This window comes from Mauremys mutica, chromosome 9, assembly GCF_020497125.1.
Source record: "Mauremys mutica isolate MM-2020 ecotype Southern chromosome 9, ASM2049712v1, whole genome shotgun sequence".
Classification (NCBI taxonomy): Eukaryota; Metazoa; Chordata; order Testudines; family Geoemydidae; genus Mauremys; species Mauremys mutica.
In genome coordinates, this window is record NC_059080.1 from 35,555,432 (window position 1) to 35,577,871 (window position 22,440).

At 41.2% G+C, this 22,440-nt stretch overlaps 1 long non-coding RNA gene across 1 annotated transcript in view; it reads right to left on the bottom strand.

Moving 5' to 3' along the window:
• Positions 1-22,440, bottom strand: part of LOC123377811 — a 47,775-nt gene that overhangs the window by 24,382 nt on the left and 953 nt on the right. The window contains exon 2 of the long non-coding RNA XR_006582340.1: positions 6,152-6,264. This is a non-coding gene — a long non-coding RNA (uncharacterized LOC123377811). The remainder of the gene's footprint in view (positions 1-6,151; positions 6,265-22,440) is intronic.

Below are 22,440 nucleotides of genomic sequence, written 5' to 3' on the forward strand. Positions count from 1 at the left end.
TTCATTTGGTGACCCCTAGTTCTTGTATTATGGGAATAAGTAAATAACTTTTCCTTATCCACTTTCTCAACATCACTCTATCATATCTCCCCTTAGTCTTCTCTTTTCCAAGCTGAAGAGTCCTAGCCTCTTTAATCTTTCCTCGTATGGGACCCTCTCCAAATCCCTAACCATTTTGGTTGCCCTTTTCTGAACCTTTTCTAGTGCTAGAATATCTTTTTTGAGGTGAGGAGACCACATCTGTACACAGTATTCGAGATGTGGGCGTTCCATGGATTTATATAAGGGCAATAATATATTCTCAGTCTTATTTTCTATCCCCTTTTTAATGATTCCTAACATCCTGTTCGCTTTTTTGACCGCCTCTGCACACTGCGTGGACATCTTCAGAGAACTATCCACGATGACTCCAAGATCTTTTTCCTGACTCGTTGTAGCTAAATTAGCCCCCATCATGTATGTATAGTTGGGGTTATTTTTTCCAATGTGCATTACTTTACATTTATCCACATTAAATTTCATTTGCCATTTTGTTGCCCAATCACTTAGTTTTGTGAGATCTTTTTGAAGTTCTTCACAATCTCCTTTGGTCTTAACTATCTTGAGTAGTTTAGTATCATCTGCAAACTTTGCCACCTCACTGTTTACCCCTTTCTCCAGATCATTTATGAATAAATTGAATAGGATTGGTCCTAGGACTGACCCTTGGGGAACACCACTAGTTACCCCTCTCTATTCTGAGAATTTACCATTAATTCCTACCCTTTGTTCCCTGTCCTTTAACCAGTTCTCAATCCATGAAAGGACCTTCCCTTTTATCCCATGACAGCTTAATTTACGTAAGAGCCTTTGGTGAGGGACCTTGTCAAAGGCTTTCTGGAAATCCAAGTACACTATGTCCACCGGATCCCCCTTGTCCACATGTTTGTTGACCCCTTCAAAGAACTCTAATAGATTAGTAAGACACGATTTCCCTTTACAAAAACCATGTTGACTATTGCTCAACAGTTTATGTTTTTCTATGTGTCTGACAATTTTATCCTTAACTATTGTTTCGACTAATTTGCCCGGTACCGACGTTAGACTTACCGGTCTGTAATTGCCGGGATCACCTCTAGAGCCCTTTTTAAATATTGGCATTACATTAGCTAACTTCCAGTCATTGGGTACCAATGCCGATTTAAAGGACAGGTTACAAACCTTAGTTAATAGTTCCACAACTTCACATTTGAGTTCTTTCAGAATTCTTGGGTGAATGCCATCTGGTCCCGGTGACTTGTTAATGTTGAGTTTATCAATTAATTCCAAAACCTCCTCTAGTGACACTTCAATCTGTGACAGTTCCTCAGATTTGTCACCTACAAAAGCCAGCTCAGGTTTGGGAATCTCCCTAACATCCTCAGCCGTGAAGACTGAAGCAAAGAATCCATTTAGTTTCTCCGCAATGACTTTATCGTCTTTAAGCGCTCCTTTTGTATTTCGATTGTCAAGGGGCCCCACTGGTTGTTTAGCAGGCTTCCTGCTTCTGATGTACTTAAACATTTTGTTATTACCTTTGGAGTTTTTGGCTAGCCGTTCTTCAAACTCCTCTTTGGCTTTTCTTATTACACTCTTGCACTTAAGTTGGCAGTGTTTGTGCTTCTTTCTATTTGCCTCACTAGGATTTGACTTCCACTTTTTAAAGGCAGTCTTTATCTCTCACTGCTTCTTTTACATGTTAAGCCATGGTGGCTCTTTTTTAGTTCTTTTACTGTGTTTCTTAATTTGGGGTATACATTGAAGTTGGGCCTCTATTATGGTGTCTTTAAAAAGGGCCCATGCAACTTGCAGGGATTTCACTTTAGTCACTGTACCTTTTAACTTTTGTCTAACTAACCCCCTCATTTTTGTATAGTTCCCCCTTTTGAAATTAAATGCCACAGTGTTGGGCTGTTGAGGTGTTCTTCCCACCACAGAGATGTTGAATGCTATTGTATTATGGTCACTATTTCCAAGCGGTCCTGCTATAGTTACCTCTTGGACCAGCTCCTGCGCTCCACTCGGGATTAAATCTAGAGTTGCCTCTCCCCTTGTGGGTTCTCATACCAGCTGCTCCATGAAGCAGTCATTTAAAGTATCGAGAAATTTTATCTCTGCATTTCGTCCTGAAGTGAAATGTTCCCAGTCAATATGGGGATAATTGAAATCCCCCACTATTATTGGGTTCTTAATTTTGATAGCCTCTCTAATTTCCCTTAGCATTTCATCATCACTATTACTGTCCTGGTCAGGTGGTCGATAATAGATCCCTAATGTTATATTTTTACTAGAGCATGAAATTTCTATCCATAGATGGGTGAACTAGATGGCATTTGTGTACAAGCACTTTAAAAACTTGTCCCTGTTTATTAGCCTGCCTTTTTCTGATGTGCCAGATTCTTTTTTATGTGACTGTTTATCATCTGATCCGGCCCTTACATTATACTCTTCAGTCCTCTGCTCCTGACTATAACCTGGAGATTCTCTATCATCAGACTCTCCCCTAAGAGAAGTCTGTGTCCGATCCACATGCTCCTCTGCAGCAGTCGGCTTTCCCCCATCTCCTAGTTTAAAAACTGCTCTACAACCTTTTTAATGTTTAGTGCCAGCAGTCTGGTTCCACTTTGGTTTAGGTGGAGCCCATCTCTCCTGTATAGGCTCTTCCCAACCCAGAAGTTTCCCCAGTTCCTAATGAGTATGCAGCTACTCCATAATTAAGGCTGTGTTATGTCTGACATTTTTGGTATTACAGTTGCATGAAGAGACCAGATTCAGGGCAAGGGCTCTGTTAGGTAGGCACTGTACTAACGATATTAAAAGCACTCCTTTCCTCATAGTTTTTATGCAGCCACGAAAAGGGTGTAGTACTGTCAACAGGACCTACCATACTGAAAAGTTTCTCAAATAGTACTTCTGGGGGGTCTACTTCAGGATATCTTCTGTACAGCTACATAAGCTAACTGCCATAACAGTCAAGCATTGGTAATAGACAGCAGCATCCTGTGGTGATCTGACAGATATTAGACCACCCCAACCTTTAACCCTCCTGGAGCTCAGCTGAAGTGCCTACAAGGCCCAAGTCCTCAAGGTTGTCCCACCTCTCTTAGCTAGGATTGTTGCTGTTAATAGTGTCTCATCATCTGTGTAATATTTTAACTAGTGATTCCCACAAAGTTTTCTTTAGCATCAGTTAAAGCCCAGATTATTGTAAAGGAGGGCAGTCATTGACAAAAAACTATGTGGGGTGTTTTGGAGGTCTTTTAATTAACAGTTTAGAGGTGGGATGAAACAGACTGGGTCAATAGCACCGTTGACAACTTTCACACAGTAAATAAGCACCCCAACTTTCATAATAAGGCAAAAATCAAGCTAATCCCATTTCAAAACAAGCCAATCCCGAAGAACCCCAACACTCTATGTGACTAGATCCCCCCGGCGTGCAGTCTGGGACTGTGGTGGGCCCACTGTGCACCCCTGATGCTCTCCTCCCCTTGCCCCTGCTTGCCAGGGGCCGATCAAAAAAAAAAGCAGCATCAAGCAACTCACAAGCCAATGAAGCCAAAAACAAGCCCAGTTTCTGGTTTTTTTAACATGGGTTTGGCATGCCTGGTCAACAGCTTGTCAGGGCCATCTCAGGGTGTTTATCTACTAATTCAACAATATTTTGATCATGGGTCTCAGTTTCATAGTCAGGTCTACTCTGACTCACACTGTTCAAGCACATGCTGCTCTTCAGACTTTAATATTCAGCTAAGCTTGGCACATCATTTCTGGTTCCTAGCTGACACTGCAGTCATTTCCATGCTTAACCAGCTACTGGCAGACAGATAAGGATGGAAGAAAGATGGCTACTGCTTGAAGAACAAATGTTTGCAGGCATAGAACAGCTGCCAGGGACTGCCACGGTTCTTTCCGGACTGCTCCACCCAGCCCACAGCAGTGGACAGAGTAGAGCACCTGCTGAAAAGCAAAGCACAAAATCATGACTTTGGAAATATCTGACACTGTGGTAACCTTCTCAGGAGAAAAACCTTGTCATTTGTCTTCTCAAGATAAAATGTCCTCTTCATCAGCCTTGTCAACTTACTTGTGAGATCCTGTGTGCCAGCTGTGGGAAAGTGGGACCACCTTCCCTTTTAATTACATGTAAGCCATTACTTTGTGTCTGTGTAAACAGAGAGAATTGAAAGTAATATGTTTTATAAATAGCGTTGTGTCTTCATCCCTGCCTTAGTCAGGAACAATTTAACATTTTTTATCTAGAAACCACTGACATAGCAAGCAGAATCCTCTTCTGATGAAGTTGGAAAAAAACAAACACATTAAATTTCCTACAATGTCCCCAGGTCTGCTAGTCTCCTCTTGCCTGTCCCTTACTCTAACACTTTAAGCAATTGATATATCCAGTGACTTATGCAATCTTTTTTAGTTTTCATGGAAACCATCAGACAGCCAAAGAGGATAATGAGACATTGGTGAGCATTCAGTACACTAGCAGTATTAGATTAAAAATACACCAACAATCCATAGTTTAGACATTGGAATTTTGGCCAGAGTGGACTAAGTTCATTGGAAATTATTTTCATAAACAATTTAATAAGTCAAACAAAGGCTTAAATTTGACAAGTAGCTTGCTACTAGAAGTCTGCCAAGCTCTACTCAATATCTCCATTAAGAGTAATGCAATACCTTTACTGGAGTTACTACTCGGTAGTCATGCAGTTAGACTTAGGTGTTAACACAAGTTCTGTAAGAGCTTACGTACATGGGAAACTCCAGAATAAGAGTACTTTATTCTGAAACAAAAATGTCCATTCATTAAGTTTCACGAATAGTAGCCCTAAAGCGGACAGCAACACTCTCAAATAATAAAGACTCTTCATTTAACACCAGGGCTGCCCAGAGGATTCAGGGGGCCTGGGGTCTTAAAATTGCCGCCAAAGACCCGGCACTTCGGCCGCGGGTCCCGAGGTGGAAGGGCCCCCCGCCATGGGTCTTCGGGGCACTTTGGCAGCGGGTCCCGGAGCGGAAGGAACCCCCACCACTGAATTGCCGCCAAAGACCCAGAGCGGAAGAAGCTCCAGGGGCCTGGGCCCCGCAAGAGTTTTAGGGGGCCCCCAGAGCAAGTGAAGGATCCCGCTCTGGGGTCCCCAAAAAACTCTCGTGGGGACCCCTGCAGGGCCAGGGGTCTGGGGCAAATTGCCCACTTGCTCCTGCCCCCTTTGGGCGGCCCTGTTCAACACTTGACCATAGCTATCTGACTGTTACCCAGTTTGTATGTCACATGTGTTTTACGAAGGTCAAGATGAATACAACAACCATCCAAACTGAATACTGTTATGTGACGTGGTCTGAAAGGTACATTAGAATAAAGAGTCAACGCACCAGCTTTTAGTTTCTGGAAACCTAATTTTTAATCGCAGTGTACGGATGGAGATTTAATACCCATCTACATACATCTCAAACCTCCTCATAACTCTGCTTAGGGGAGGTCCAAGACTGGGACATAGGATATGTCTTCACTACTGGCTGGATCGACAGGCAGCGATCCATCCAGCAGAGATCAATTTATCGTGTCTAGTCTACACACGATAAATCAATCCCTGAGCGCTCTCCCGTCGACTCCTGTACTCCAGCTCGGTGAGAGGTGCAGGCAGAGTCGAAGGGGGAGTGGCAGCAGTTGACTCACCGTAGTGAAGACACCACAGTGAGTAGATCGTCAATTTCAGCTACGTTATTCATGTAGCTGAAGTTGCATAACTTAGATCAGTTCCCCCGCCCCTTAGTGTAGACCAGGCCCCGGAGTGGCTCCAGGCCCCAGCACGCCAAGCACATGCTTGGGGTGGCAAGCTGCGGGGAGCGCTCTGCCGGCACCATGAGGGCAGCAGGCAGGCTGCCCTCGGCGGCTTGCCTGCAGAGGGTCCGCTGGTCTGCGTCTTCAGCGGACCTCCCACAGGAGGACCGAAGCCGCGGGACCACCGGACCCTCCACAGGAAAGCCGCAGAAGGCAGCCTGCCTGCCATGCTTGGGGCGGCAAAAAGCCTAGAGCCGCCCCTGACCAGGCCTAAGGCCTTAGTGAACTCTACTCAACCAGAATGGAGGTAGAATGGTAGAGTTATTGCCAAGTTCTTACTGTATTTGCCTTCTCCCTGGACCTTTCATGAATACTTTGGCTTTGTTTTCCAATATTTTTACTTCAAGTGAGGTTTCAGTCCTTGTGGTTTGAGACAGCTCAGTTATCTACTCCTGTAAAAAGGAAAGAGGGAGGGGGGGGATAGAATATAATCACATTTATCTTTCAACAATAATGTCTGTCACCAGTGTGGCATCAAAATAGACAATGCTCAGTCTTCAGCTTGCCTGTATTCTTCAATTTGATTCATATCCTTCCACCATGGGATAGGCTGTCCTGTCACACATTGTTCAATTGAATAATGGTACAAGAAAGTAAAGCTTTTCATCTGAGGATGCAAACTGAGATGGGTTACATTATGTATTGAGGTTACTGTGATGCATATATGAGTGTATGGAGTACCTTTGCAGGGGAACTGAGAATCAATGTTTATTTCTTACAGTCATCAGCAACTTTATCATATCTAGTAGTCAGCTTTATCATATTAAAGGGCAGCTGCTGTCTTGTGAATTGAGCACAAAGGCTGAAACTTGACTCTATGTAACCTTGGGCAACTCACTTAGCGCTTCTAAAGACATGGTGCTTATACACTTCTGTAAGCTTTTTTGAAATGATCGGATAAACAAAACCATCAAGTGTGTACTTATGGTAGCCATTTAAAAAGACGTGTGCAACATCTTGAGTAGGCTCAAAATCCCTCAGAGTCTGGACATGAAGGAGTACTTTCATCATTATTATATACTTGCTTTTTTACAGTCCTATTCAGTATTAAACACTCTAACAGTGGTTTTCAACCTGTGGTCCACAGACACTTGGGAGGTCCACAGACTATATCCAACATTTCCAAAGGGGTCTGCACCTCCATTTGAAAGTTTTTAGGGGTCCGTAAATGAAAAGAAGGTTGAAAACCACTATTCTAATAGCCTGATCCTGGAAATTCTCTCATGCTAGTAGTAGTTTTGAACTTGCATGTGTAAATATTAGCAGGATACAAATGCTTTTATAGTATGTAACTACATTATTGCCCTCTTACTAACATTCAGTGTATCCCTATGAACAGCTGATGTTATTGCGACTATCTCTGCATTTAGACCTAGCTCTGTCATCTTTGCCTTTGAAGACTTTCTGGATTGAAGACTCAGACTCCAATTCTAGGGTAAAAGCCCTGATTAAGCCAAAATATTGAGGGGGAGGGTGTCAGCACCTGAGAGTTCATTTTCCCCTCTCCCTAGTTCTCATAAGTTCAAAGTAGTAGTATCAAATTAAATTATATCAAATTAAAGTGACTTGCCTCATTATCAGCCATCCAGCTATCCAGTTGTTCACAATAATAGCATTAATATGTTTCACATAGAGAAGTATACTGCAATATCCTTAATAGGTTCTCTTTTTTCTGTATTTAATTACCTGTGTATGCATTTATGCAAGCCTAGCTTCCTGTTTTCACTGCCTCTTCCGCTTTCAAAGGCCCCAAGAACATAAATCGTGATATTATTCATGAATCATTATTAGCTGTAATGTCTCTTTTCCTCTCTCAGGAAACTGTGCTGTGGTTAGATGTTGCTGTTATTACTACTGGCATAGGGAGACTCACAATAAGTATTGCTGCAATTAGAGACTTCAGAATCATTTCTCATTATCTAATTGTATAATCAAAAATGAGGAGAAAACATTAGAAGCGGGTAATTAATATTGTAAGTATGCAAAATGATCCTAGGTTATTTGCACAACCAATGTGTGTCAAAGAGGAAAAAAAACTCTTCTGCTGTCATTTAAACCTGTGCTACTCTATTGATTTCAGTACAATTGCCCGCGTGTAAATAAGGTCAAGATTCTGGCCCTTACCTTTTAAGAGAAAAGGCTGCTATGTACCAGAAGAAAGTACTCTGTTGTAATTCCTCCAACTTCTTATCACTTTCTTGTAAACACGGAATCTCAGCCTGTCACCTTGTACTGACAGCCACCTTGGACAGCACACTCAGCACTGGAGTCAAATTTGTGTCAGCTTCAAAGAGGGCCAGGTAGACTTTCCAGATTAGTAATCAGCACTTGGAGAAGGCCAGCCAAGTGATTAGTTAATGAAATAAGTCCCTAGCCAAAACATAGGAACAGCTAAATGGGAGGTTGGGAGGGAAGCAGATGAAGAGCAAAATAAATGAAATGTGTCAAGTGGTTTTCCAGTTTATAATCACTCATGAGTAACATACTATCAAAGTCAAGCAGATAAAATCTTTAGACAATGCTATCATGTGTCCCTAAGAGTAGTTACACACTCATCCAAGGTCTGTAATGGTACCTGACAGAATGGTTGTGACGGGTTGGATCACAGGAACCCCCTGGCAGCTGCCAATTGATGTGCCAAGACTACCTCTGCTCCTGTTTTCCCTGCCAGCTCAGGACTCCAGCACCCTTTCTTGCTGAGCCAGACACTTATAAAATCATATAGACTGCAATGTCACACCCTTCCCCTGAGCTTACAGCCAGAGACTTGGACACTGACCATGGCAGAGGCAGTATACCTAAAATTCGGTTTTGGGCTCTCTTATGCGGCAGACACTCCTGTGTCCGCCAAAAGAGAAAGAGACCCTGATCCAGCTCACAGCTACCAGCTATGACAGACCTTTCACTGGCCAGCAAAATCCATCCCCAACCCTTTCACTCAGGTTGGGTTTGCTTCCAGCTAGAGTCTTTGGGGTTTGTTCCCACCACAGCTAGGGTGACCAGATGTCCCAATTTTATAGGGACAGTCCCGATTTTTGGGTCTTTTTCTTATATAGGTTCCTATTACCCCCAACCCCCTGTCCCGATTTTTCGCATTTGCTGTCTGGTCACCCTAACCACAGCAGTCACCAGGACCCCAACTTTCAGCTCCATGATACATGTCTCTGTGCACCTCTTCCACTCCATTACAGCCAGTTCATTCTTCTGGGTCTTAATTGCTTTGTCTTTAAAGTCCAGCTTGGTGGGCAGCCTTTTCCTTTTCCAGGACAGCCTTTTCCCGGGCAAATTGCACATCAATTTCCATTTGTCTTCCCTTGAGACCATCACTTGATGAGCTGGGATACCACAGAGAATCCCCTCCTGCCAGAACAGGCACCCCTTCCCTTCCCTCCCCTCTTGCTAAGTTAGACACTCCAGTCAGCTTCTGCACAGACACAGAGGCTGGGCCACACCCATCTGCAGTTCATTGAAACTGAGGTGCACTCAGCTCAGAGGCTTCTCAGTTAACTTTCCCAGTGTTCAACCTTTCTGGGCAATTTGCAACTTGTATAGTTCTAGCTTCTTCTGATCTTCAATCTTATTTATTTTGCTTCCTTTTCTGTCCCCACTTCCCTTACCTGAAATAGGGAAACAGAAAATAACTAACTAGTAACCACTTTGTCTGCTCTCCAGCCACCACACTTAAAACTTACTTAAAATCATTACCAGTATCTCAAAGCAATCAGCTGTGCACAGATCCTGCTCGACTATGCCACTGTGACGGTTTGGATCACAGGAACCCCCCTGGGAACTGCCAACTGATGTGCCAAGACTACCTCTGTTCCTGTTTTCCCTGCCAGCTCTGGACTTCAGCACCCTGTCTTGCTGAGCCAGACACTCCCATCTGCTCCAACAAAGACACAGAGTCTGAATTACTTGCCCCAAAACTTCAGGTTTACCTGAAAGCAGCTAACAGAAGTGTGCTTGTCTTTAACACCAAGATGTCCAACTCCCAATGGGGTCTAAACCCAAATAAATCCATTTTACCCTGTATAAGCTTATTCAGTGTAAACTCATAAATTGTTCGCCCTCTATAACACTGATAGAGAGATATGCACAGTTGTTTGCTCCCCAGGTATTAATACATACTCTGAGTTAATTAATAAGTAAAAAGTTATTTTATTAAATACAGAAAGTAGGATTTAAGTGGTTCCAAGTAGTAACAGACAGAACAAAGTAAGTGACCATGCAAAATAAAATAAAATGCGCAAATCTATGTCTAATCAAACTGAATACAGATAATCTCACCCTTAGTGATGCTTCAGTCCGTTTTTTCCCTCAGACTGGACACCTTCCAGGCCTGGGCACAATTCTTTCCCCTGGTACAGCTCTTGTTCCAGGTGATAATTAGGGGATTCTTCATGATGGCTCCTCTCTCCGTATTGTTCTGTTCCACCCTTTTATATAAAGCGGGAATCCTTTGTCCCTCTCTGGGTTTCCACCCCCTCCTTCTCAATGGAAAGACACCAGGTTAAAGATGGATTCCAGTTCAGGTGACATGATCACATGTCACTGCAAGACTTCATTGCCCACTTGCCAGCACACATGTATACAGGAAGACTTACAGGTAAAACACACCCATCCTGCAGACAATTGTCCTGGTTAATGGGAGTCATCAAGATTCCAAACCACCATTAATGGCCCACACTTTGCATAATTACAATGGCCCTCAGAGTTATATTTCATATTTCTAGTTTCAGATACAAGAGTGGTACATTTATACAAATAGGATGATCACGCTCAGTAGATAATGAGCTTTGTAATGATACCTTACAAGAGACCTTTTGCTTGAAGCATATTCCAGTTACATTATATTCACTCATGAAATGTTTATAAAATCATATAGATTGCAACATCACAATGGTATCTCAGCATATTATGCACTTACTGAAGTTGACTCACAAGCACCACTCCTTTCTTTAGTTTTCTAATTGGATTGTTTGAGGGAGGGGAGGAAGAGTAATTAAGGAAAGACTAGACTAGACTATACTGAGAAGAGATTTTTACATCTCCTTCCAAAGATATCAAGGTTGATGCCTTCAACTTCCCAAATAAAGCCACACATCTTAAACCTGTTCTCAAATTTGGGCCAGATTTCCATCTGGAGTATGAGCCACAATACTATAGCCTTTTTCTAGAAGATTTAGTAACTGATATCCTAAACTGTATTTAAGATTATAATCTAATTCCCACAGCTCTGTTTTCACTTGCTGAGGGAAAGAAGTGTTAGGACTGAAGCATTCCCTTCATAATCTCAGTCATGAAGCATTTATTTTCAATTGTAAGAAAACCTCTTCATTCATTTAACTTACAAAAATGATCCCAGCCATACATAATAAGTTACCAATTTGGTTAGAATATCATCTTCCAGTAAAAAGATTGTGCCTCCATGTTAATCCAGCTATGTAGAAAGATGACTTTCAACAAGCTGCAGCCACCAAAGGTGAGCTACCCATCTCTCCCCACTCACAGGCAGAGCTGTTCCATGGGCCGGAGCAACTGCTGTGGGCCCCCACACTTCAGGACAGCCTGGGGGTTAGCGGGGGGGGCTGGCATCGCTTGGGGGAAGGGGTGGAATGGGGGAGGAGCAGGGACAGGAAGAGGCGAGGCGGCGCGAGGGCCTGGGATAAGGAGTGAAGTGGGGACCGGGCCTGGGCCAGAGGTGGGGGTTGTCCTGGGCCCCACACCCCACTAGGGACAGCCCTGCTCACAGGTCCTGTACACATTTTGTCCTAGAAACCATTTTGCTCATGGACGTCTGAATGTCATAAGTTTGTAGCTATTCAACTGTAAGAAAAAAGCAAAAATACCTAGATTTTGGAAAAAATAGAGGCATTACGACAACTTTATGGTACTTGTTCTAACAAAGTTAGACACTATCCTTTAAAAACACCAAGTACCACTGAAAACTCAGATACCTAACTTTCTTCTAGTGAGTACTTATTACACAAGACACCACAATAAGCCAAAAAGAGAGCTAACAAATGTTAAGTTTTAAAATGGATCCACTGCAACTAAAATTGTCTGCTTGACAGTGTAATTGTTACTAAGATAAAGTTTATTTTATTTAAATGTGTTTCTGAAGTTATATTAGTCCTATTTCTTTCTGGACTTAAGAGTTAGCTTGCATACACTAATCTGTAAAGCAAGTGTTCACTTACTAAATCAGGTGTTGGGAACTACAAAGAAATCCAATATGCGATGAACAAATACTGGTTTTAAAAATTGATTACTACTTGCTACAGGATTTGAAGGGTAAGTTTCACAATAAACTTCTTTTTTTTTTCAGCCCAATATTTGTGTTTGGCAACAAGCATGCAGGGACTGTAGTCAAACTTGCCAACAGAGTCATCTTATGAAATTCTATAAAATTAGGTTTGTCAATTGTATAGGTAGGCATATGCTAAGAAAAGAACACAGTAGGGTTCAGAGGGAACTTTAAAAATCCTTCCAAGAGCTTCTGGACAGCTCTGCTAATTAAAGAGACAAGAGAAAGAGGCAGGAAGAAGGCTTAAGAAACAGTGACAGAGCTACCAGAAACAAACCCAGGGACTTGGAATAGCCAAGACGGTATACTTAAACTACCTTTGCTTAAAGTGTTTCCAAAGCTAAACAGAATCCCAGCAAGACCTTGACCCATGATATTGTTGCAGATGGACCCAGTTTGGCAATTGCCATACCCCCTTTTTTGTTGCATGCTGCAAATAGTTTTACACCAACATTGATTGGCCAGCTTTTGGAAGATACCACTTGCACAAGCTACCTGAGTGACTGGCTGATATGTCAACATTTCGATTGAAATTTAGTTTATAGATTTCTTTAGCTCTATTTACTAAAATAAAGCTGATAATAGAGCTGGCCAGACAACAAGAAATCCATTTCTCACAAAGATTTGAGGTTTCATCATTTTATTTTGTTCTGCATTGGGACAAAACAGACTTTTTGAAATTTTCATGAAAAGCTGTAGTGTGTGCCTTCAGAATAACTGATGCCACAATGGTTAGGGCACTCAGGTTTAGTTCCTGATTAAATCAGGAGGAGTGGGGACTTGAACCTGCATCTCCCCTACCCCAGTAAGTGCCCAAACCACTGGCCTGCACACTATTTACAATGAGGTCACCCACTCCCCAATTAAATGTTAGTCAAAATATATGTTTCAACAAAAAGTTTTGGTGTGAATTAATCAGCATTTTCCAACAAGAAAATGTTTAATTGATTTTCCACCTCTAGCTGCTCATTGTCCATGAGCCCTTGCCTGCCTAATATGAAATGCTCTCATGAGCCAATTGCACATACTAGCTGCCTCTCCACTTCCTGCTATTTTAGGGTGAGGGATGCTGAATATTTTGGAGATTCTGCTATAGCACTATGGATAGCGTTAGAGTCTGTAAAATATCATGTTGATCTATATGCCATGAAGCAAATCAGGAAAGTAAGCTAGGAGGAACACAGTTGAATGAAGTACTCTTATCCTCCAAAGAATCTGAGGAGAATTTTCCAGTGCTTATTGTTTCACTGAAACATAGGTCAGAAGTGTTTACTCACCTCTAAAAGCCATCCATCACCTTTGATGAGCTGAAGGGCAAGCTAGATGGACTGATGCGGGTCTAACAGAAAATATAATTCATGTGTACTTCACACCACCTTTTTGCCCAAATCTCTTATTTTTCACACAATAATACAATATTTTAAATTAAAGTCATCCTGGAGTGATTTTGAAATTTTAAACTTCTTTAACATTAATTGCTAAAATGACAAGATATCTGCCATCAGCCCTTATGATTATTTGCTTCTTAATGCTCTGGGCTTTAGATTTTTTAAAGTTTTAACAAAAATGGGGCTTTTAACCTTCAGGTTCCAGATTAGTTGAAATAAGGGAAGCAATTGCCCTAAAGCAGAAAGAATGATGGCCAAGTGTACGGGTGCTGAAGCACATGAATATGTTATTCATCTTCTTCTACTAGCATTTCCCCCGCAAGCTGAACTTCAGCTTGTCAAGTTATTTTGAAGTAAAATATCTTGGACCAAGTTTGTCCTTTCCTCCTTATTTGTACTTTAACTGAACAAATAATCTTGACTTTAGTATGGAAAACTCACTCTTCATGAACAGTCAAGTTCTGCCATAACCCTTATAAGGCCTAAAACTCCTGAAAGCAAGACTACATGCAGTCCAAACTAGAATTGGATCTTTTACAACACTGTATTGCTTCACATGCTTTCTGCCCAGATGTCCAAGTGAATTTTCAGTGTCATACAGCAACTTCCAGCCCTATATAGAAGAGTGAGTCACCAGTCAGCACCCTCATGGCTAGGCATGGCATAGCAGGATCCCATCTAGCATCCCCTGACCAGGTCACTTTCAGTTCCACCCCACCACAAACAGTGATCTCACAGCAGGTCTTCGGTCCTTGACTCTAGGCCAAGTGCTCCTTATACCTCTGAACTCCAGGTTTTCATAGGTATCTCATGCCTTGTGTCAGGGGGTTTCACACCACCTTCTTTGGTGGCTGGTAGAAGAACCTAGGCCTCCCTCTACTCTGGGTTCCAGTCTAGGGACCCTGTAGTAGCAAGCAGCTAAGATCTGCTTCCTCAGACTCCTTGCTGCTTCCTTAGACTACTTTTTACCTTGGTCTCTTCTCTAGGCCCTTTTCCCCAGTATCTTTCAGGACTCTGCAATTTCTCCCTGGCTCTGGTATAGAGCAATGCTTCACAGGTCTAGTTCTTGCCCTTCTATCAAGGGTCACTGAAGGAGTTAGCTCCACCCCTGTGGCTTCTCAGTCTCTCTCCTGGCCTTTTGCCAGAGTACCCTTCTCAGAGGGGACCACCACCAAGGCCTACTCTCCCCCCAACCTCCTGTCTTCTTCCAGCATGAAGTTCTTTTATAGTAGCCACAGAGCTCCTCCCAGGTGGATCTCACTCTTAACCTAGTGACGTGTGTTGTTGCTACCAGCTGACTTAATTATGCTCTCCAGCTCCCTTTCACCCTTTCACACCCGGATTATTCTTTTCCAGCAATTATTGCAATGTATGGGAAAGAAATGCAATTGGTTATCCTCATCTTTGTTTGAGAAGATCTTAAATATATCATTGACACCTGTCAGAACTGGCCTTTGATAGTACAGCATACTATAGGGAAAAGTTAAGTTTTCACTAAGGACATTAACAGCATCAGGCTTCAGACAATTTTGCTATCTTGTTGACTCGATAAGGTCGCCTCCGATAAGCGACCGTATTAGTTTGCCAAAGCACAGATCACGTTTTTGTCACACCCTTAAAGAGATGTCTTAGATTACCACCTTTAAATGCAGCAATGAGACTAAAAATCATTTGTCTTCTAAGGATCAAAATATTTCTGTATGGCCTTCTAGGTTTGCATTAGAAGCTTTTATTAAACTGAAAGAGCTGCATGACTGATCACTGATGAGAAAAGCTATAGCATTATTAGAGCAATAAAAGAGTAATTTTAAGATCCAGATTTTATGTTAATTTATGCCTCAGGGCATTGATGCCACTAATATTTCTCTTTATGAGCCCAATTATTTAGTGCTGTCAAACCAGAGTTCTGTACAATAGTGAAGTGTTTAACACCTAACAGGCCCCTGTGGCATAAAGGCATAGTAACCTACAAATCAGCAATATAAACTCTTTACAGTATGCTTGGAACTGTAATTTCATAACCAAATTGTTACACAGAATAGGTTTTTTGAGGGCGGCAATATAGTGTAGGATAAAACAGGATATTGTTCCAAGCACAGCACCAAGTAGTATGGAAGAAAGTATGAAGTCCTGAACAGATGACAGAAGGCAAGGGAGGAACATAGGTATAAAATAGTGAGGATGAAGAGAGGAAAGGTATGGGAAAGTTATGGACAGATTTTAATTCATGTTTCAGCTAGTTATTTCACTTTCAGAAATTGAACTAAACAGTCTTCTTCATCAGTATAGTGGCAACAATTAGATGCCACTTCACAAATTAACATTTTCATTCTTTTGATTGTAATTAGATAAGCTTATCCTGCCACAGAAGATCTACAAGACAGAAGGAAAATGTGCTTTAGTCAAATAAGCTAGACTACTACTAATTCATTCTTCATTTTAAGCAAGTGTTACAGTATATATTTCTCTTACTGCTGTAATATTAGAAAACATGTATCCCGTTATTCAAAGTTTTGTCTCCTTTACAAGTGGCATTTTCTATTTTTACGAGTGTTATGACTTTCATAGTAGAGCATGTCCAGTTGAGTTTCAGAAGACTAGGTTCATGAGTGAATGTTCATTCTGGCTGTTGTGCAAGAGACGCCTTCAAATCATCTCAGAAACTTACAAAAATTACTAAAAGTCAATCTAAAGTTACTTTTGGAATCATTTCCGCATGGTAGGATATGCTTCAAATCCAAATTATTACTCAGTTTTAGTATTAAAACTAGCAGCTCTCACCTGCTTTTGGAGACATTGGCTATCCGCACTTGTCTATAACCTTTACACTCAGACCCTAGACTTAATGATGAGTGGTTACTGAAAACCAATTTAATCAGTTCTAGGGTCTTCCCGTCCCAAGGGACCAGCCACTTAGCAAAGTCAATATATAACTCAGATCTTTCCTAATAATTACACAGATAACAATCCTTTAGTGACTAAAAATTTAAGGTTTAATAATAAAAGAAAAGAAGAGAGTTATAAATTGTTAATAGATCATATACATACAAGTGCAAAGTCCTTATACCAGGTGTGAAGCAGTGATGGGATAAACTGCTAGCTTGCAAAAGTCTATCTGGAATTACCCAAACAGATTGGGTATTCAAAGCTTATCGAAAGCTTCCTTGTTAGAAATCCAGACCAGAGAAATGAAGCAGGAAATGAAGACAAAATGGAGATGTCTCAGATGCTTCTTTATATTTTCTGCCATGTATAGAATTTTACTGTCCCGAACAATGGCCATGTCCCGGGTGCATGGAAAATTACTGGCCCAAGATGGAGTCACATGAGCATATTACACACCCTTACATGTTTTGATGACTCACAGAGGAGCCATTGCCCATATTCTTTCTAAGGTGTCTAACATGTCCTATGCATCCGAAGAAGTGAGCTGTAGCTCACGAAAGCTCATGCTTCAATAAATTTGTTAGTCTTTAAGGTGCCACAAGTACTCCTGTTCTTTTTGCGGATACAGACTAACACGGCTGCTACTCTGAAACCTAACATGTCCTAATGCGTATTGGGCAGGATGAATTTCTTTAATTGTGAGCTGAGTGAACTTAATGGGTCATCAACACAAAGCTGTCTGGCTCTAATGTAAATTGTATCTGGGGGATGTTACCCAGGAATACAATACATGTGCAAATACCAGTACACAGCTAATATTCATAACTTCAGATACAAAGTTGATACATGCATACTTAGCAAATCATAACTTTTCCACTGACATCTTATATGATATACTTTATACAAGATATGTTGCAATTGTAGAATAGTGGTGAAATCAAGGATGTACATCAAGGAAATTATATGGCATCACACACTGTGTCTGGGGATCCCTACTTCTTGCACACTGAATTTGTAGTTGAGAGATTTCCTCTCCACACACATCCCACAAATCACAGTACCTGAAACAAAAATTTCCTAATCTGAATCTAAAATGCACTATTACATAATTATAGACCAACTCACATCTAGTCTAAGTTGGAGATCTGATGAGTGCAAACATAAGTGTTAATGCTTGCAGTTTTCCCCTTTTCATTTCATTCAATCATTTTCTCCCAACTGTAGACATAGAAATTCAAGTTAGCATTTGTATGTATTTCAGCACTTTGAGTGGAAACAACTTCAATTTTAAAACACACTGAGGCAGCAAGTGCAACAAATCATTTACACTGATATCATATTTTATCTGGTTTCTGTCAATGGTAATGGCTCATGTTTAGAATAGTCAATTGAAAAGGTAGTTTTATCAGATGTCTCACTTTTAAAACTCCTCTGAAACTGCTGCCGACAAACTGATATTAATCACTACTCTGCTAGGCACATGAGATACCTTGCAATAGCTTGGTTATTTGCTGTTCAAGACAGAAAGTAGTTAAAATGAAGCATCCATTCGCAGCATCTGTGCCACCCCATATTTTTGATTGAATTAATTGCCCAGGTGTCTACCATTGCAATACTGCAATCTATCAATGCAGTTAGAATTTCATGCAGTGTTCAGAATTTTTGCTGTTATGAATGAACTGTGGTTCTCTATCACCACCCTATATGGTTTAGTTTAAAAAAAAAGGAAGACCTTATTTTGGGATATGGTAAAGGATTCATTTATTTGTCAAAATTGAGTCAGTATATTATGTTTCTTTCAGTCAAATATGCACATTTGTATTCTGTTCAGCATAATATGACCTAATGAGTAAAGCTGACTTTACTTCCAGAACATTCATCTACTATAAAGTGTTTTTTCCCAAGGAATAAGACTATATTATTGAATTTTGTACACCCACACCCCCACTGTCATAGTCCCTGAGAGCTTTACATTCTGACAGTTACAAGCAGCAAACAAGCATCTCTTCTTCATTTTCTATTTCAAAATTGCTTTCAAATTAACCCCCCTAATACATTAGGGAGCCTTTTCTACAAAACAGTGGATGCATGTTGTAGTGTGAAAACATATACTTCAAATATATACTTAGGAAAAGCAATTCAACAGTTTTGACTCCAGGAATTAAAGAAAAATTATCCATGAAAGATACTTGAGATTATTGTTAGCAACTTTAGATATATTTGATATTTTAAGGTCTAAATGAAACTTTTTAACATAAGCTAAACGTGAACATGAGAGAACCTGTAAAAGACTCTGGTGGCACATCAATCATAAAAACCTAGATAGTTCAAGTTCAAAACAATATGTAATGTCAGTCATGAAATGGACAATCATTAACAACTTCATATTCTTATGAAGCATGATTCAGGCAATATTTTGACACCTATGAAAAGAAAATCTTGGAAAGATGTTAAAGGTCTGGCCAAGTATTACTTAAAGGAATTGCTTCTATCCACTGTAATAGTTCTCATATTCAGATGATAGTAACTTTTCAATCAGTATATGAGTCTAAAATATACTTTGAAATCTGAAATAATGGTGACCCATCCCATTTAATGTATTTTCATGGACCTTGTGGCACATTCAGATTCTGCTAGATAGAGGTTCTAATTTTAAATACTAACCACAGTTGCCAAGTTCACCAGTATGAAGCTACTGTAAATGAGGTATTGTCATCTAACCTGTCTGTAGACAAGATAAAAAATAAGAACTCTCCTGGCTCATTTATTTCCCTTCAGTAGGGACCAAGACCTAATGATGATATATTCTAAGACTTCATTAACCTCTTCACTGGTTATTTTAGATGTTTGGATGGGGGTAGGGGGATAATGAGGTGCAAGTGCAAAAGGAGATTGGAATTGGGAGTTTCTGCACAGGTAAGAAAGGAAACTAACAGAAAGGTGAGAAAACAACAAGGAATAATGAAGAGCATGCAGAGCAGTGGTTTTAGTGGTAGGCATGTTTTCCTTACTGCATGATACTGAATATGACAGTTAAGTATTCAGATAACAATTGAAACTAGGCTTGGTTGTTATATATTGACTATTTTCTGCACTCAAATTTGACTCATCTGAAACCAAATCTTCACACTTCCTGGGATCTACTTCACCATCCATATGTTAACACTCAAAACTTTCAGTTGCATCATAATTCTAGCATGACTCAGAAGTGAAGATGCGACTTCTTTCAATAGATGAGTGCTGAATATTTTGGTTTCCATCTGCTTGTTCCAGTCACTAGGTTATAGTTGCCTACATTATTACCCCTAGTTACATCATACAACCCACAGCTATGAGAATGGAAGAGCTAGATTTTTTTCTCATTAATGCAAGATAGGGTAGGGGATGTTGAGGCAATATCATGTGTAACCAGAGTCCCAATCCATTCCCCTCATTCCTATACAGGAAGGACAGATGAGATGAGGGGAGCCCCATGCTGCACAAATTAAGAGGGCGTACTGCATCACTGTGCAATGTTATGCTTGAGGCCTGTGCCCAAGCAGCCAATCACGTTACATGGCCCTCACATAGCACCATTTCTTAACCCACCTATTGCACTTGAACCTGTAATAGGGGACAACAGCAATCGGCTTAGACAGACACACCCTTCCTACTGAGCATCTAGAAAATCATCTACCTATTGTCTGAGGTCATCCAAGAAAATACCTGATCCCATGTCAGATGATGTACTCTGTGCTCTCTAAACAGCGCTGAAGCAGTTTCCTGCATTTATAAATGGGAAGTCACTGTTTAATTTCCCTATTGCAGTAATATACTTACGTTTCCTGGTTCGCTTCCTTCCTTATTCAGTTGATCTTACCAATCTGGTGATTGGTCATTAAACCCATCTTTGAAGCACCTCCAAGCGGACCAAGGTAATACCAGGGAAAGGGCAGAAATCTGGCTGCCATTCCTCTTTATCCTAATGGTTAAAACAGCCTCTTTTGCTGTGCCTAAATCATTCTCCCCCAGGGGAATAATGATCACCCGCAGAGAATGGGAACAGTCCACCATAGAATGGATAAGAAAAGTCAGCTAGTCCCACATCATGTCCCCACTTCCCTGCCATGACAGGTGGGTTGGCCCAATTCTGGAAGTTTCACCCAGGTCCCCTAGGTTTGCTAGATGCCTTTTTCTGTGTCCAGTGAACAATACTATTCCTATATATCCAGATCTCCATAGTTGAGGCCTTCCTGCTCAATCCTGAAACAGACCACATATATCATTAGGAAATTTTAGCTTGACAGATTGTCCCTTTGCAGTGGCCAAATATTGGTTATAAAACACCCCAATTGCCAAAGCGCAATAGATCATAACTCATTAGCTCCCACGGCTAACATTGCAGCAAAGATAGCCACTCCTATTCTAAATGAAAGAGAGCCAAAAATCCTCTGATGACAAACTGAGAAATTCTACTCCATTCTATGCTGCTGTAAACTGAAACCTTGTTTAAAAAAAAATCTTATCTCCATGGATGACCAGTGGACCTGGACATATTGGCCAAATGCTCTTAATTCCTGCCCCAGGCAAAGACCCATTTCCCCACTCTTATTCATGATGATCTTTGTACCATGACTGAGTTATTCTATTTTCAATTTATGTAAGGTCAAAACAAACTTTTCTTGTTCCCACTACAAGCCTCTAACAGGTAACACCTGGCCTGACGTATTCTTTGATCCAAAAACCAACTCAAAAGGCCAGCAGGAAGGCTACCTTAGCAGCATTGCCACTGCTACAAAGCTTAGGGAGTGTAAGGACTAAATCTCTCAACATCCAAATAGTGACCATATTTCTGGAATCTATGCTGGAGTCCTTTAAACTTGTCCATCCTTCTAGTAACTTATGAACTACAAAACCTTGCAAGAATGAGTGAATTCCACTGCCTTTGGGGATCCAACTGGCTTTTTCTCCCTGGAGATGGTTCCTCACATTCCCCTCCACATTTCCTCTGGAGCTTTCTAACTCCTAGCCACCCATTCCAGAGGCTTCAGGCACTTTGGCAGCTGCTGACATCATTCAGACTAGAGGCTCCAGGCCAGCGTCTGCATTTCTAATCTTTATTGCTTCTTTGAATGCAATATTGGGGTCACCCAGTGGAATGGGGTCACCCACTGCTCCCCAAAGCAAGTGCCTTCCCCAGACTTTGCTATGGCTGCTGCCCCACTTACTGCATTTGGCAGGCATTCTGTCAGCAGAAGCAGAGTGTCTGGAAGCATGCTAGCAGCTGGCACTGGAGGCTAATATGTTGTGCAAGAACAAAGTTCAATACCTACAAGCTAGCAGTGGACAGAAACAAACTGTGAATAAGGGATCCAGTTCATCTTACCTTCTCCCAGTTGTCCACTGGCAGCAGGAGCAGGTGGCACAGACTCAGAGCTCAGGCCTCATTAAAGCCAACCCACTCCCCATTGCCAGGAGGGCTCCTGCTGGCCATTCCCAAGTCCTGTTCACTCCTCCCTAACCCGAGATGGAGAAAGGAGGGTAGCACCCAAGTTCCCATCAATTCCAGACCCACCAGTTACAACCCCTGCTTAGCAGATGACCAATGCATACAGAAGTTACATTACAAATATTGTAAATAGTCTTAGAAATACAATGAATAACTTCTAAAGGAAAACTGTTAGGCAGTAAGTCCATTGGTATTAAATAAATAAATAAAAATGGAGATATACCTATCTCATAGAACTGGAAGGGACCTTGAAAGGTCATTGAGTCCAGCCCCCTGCCTTCACTAGCAGGACCAAGTACTGATTTTGCCCCAGATTCCTAAGTAGTCCCCTCAAGAACTGAACTCAACACTGGGTTTATTAGGCCAATGCTCAAGCCACTGAGCTCTCTCTCCCTGTATTATTTATACAGACTTCCTCGCTTAATTGGTGTTACTATATTCAAATATAACATTCCAACATAACATTTAGACCTCTATGGCACACACATTCCCCTCCTAA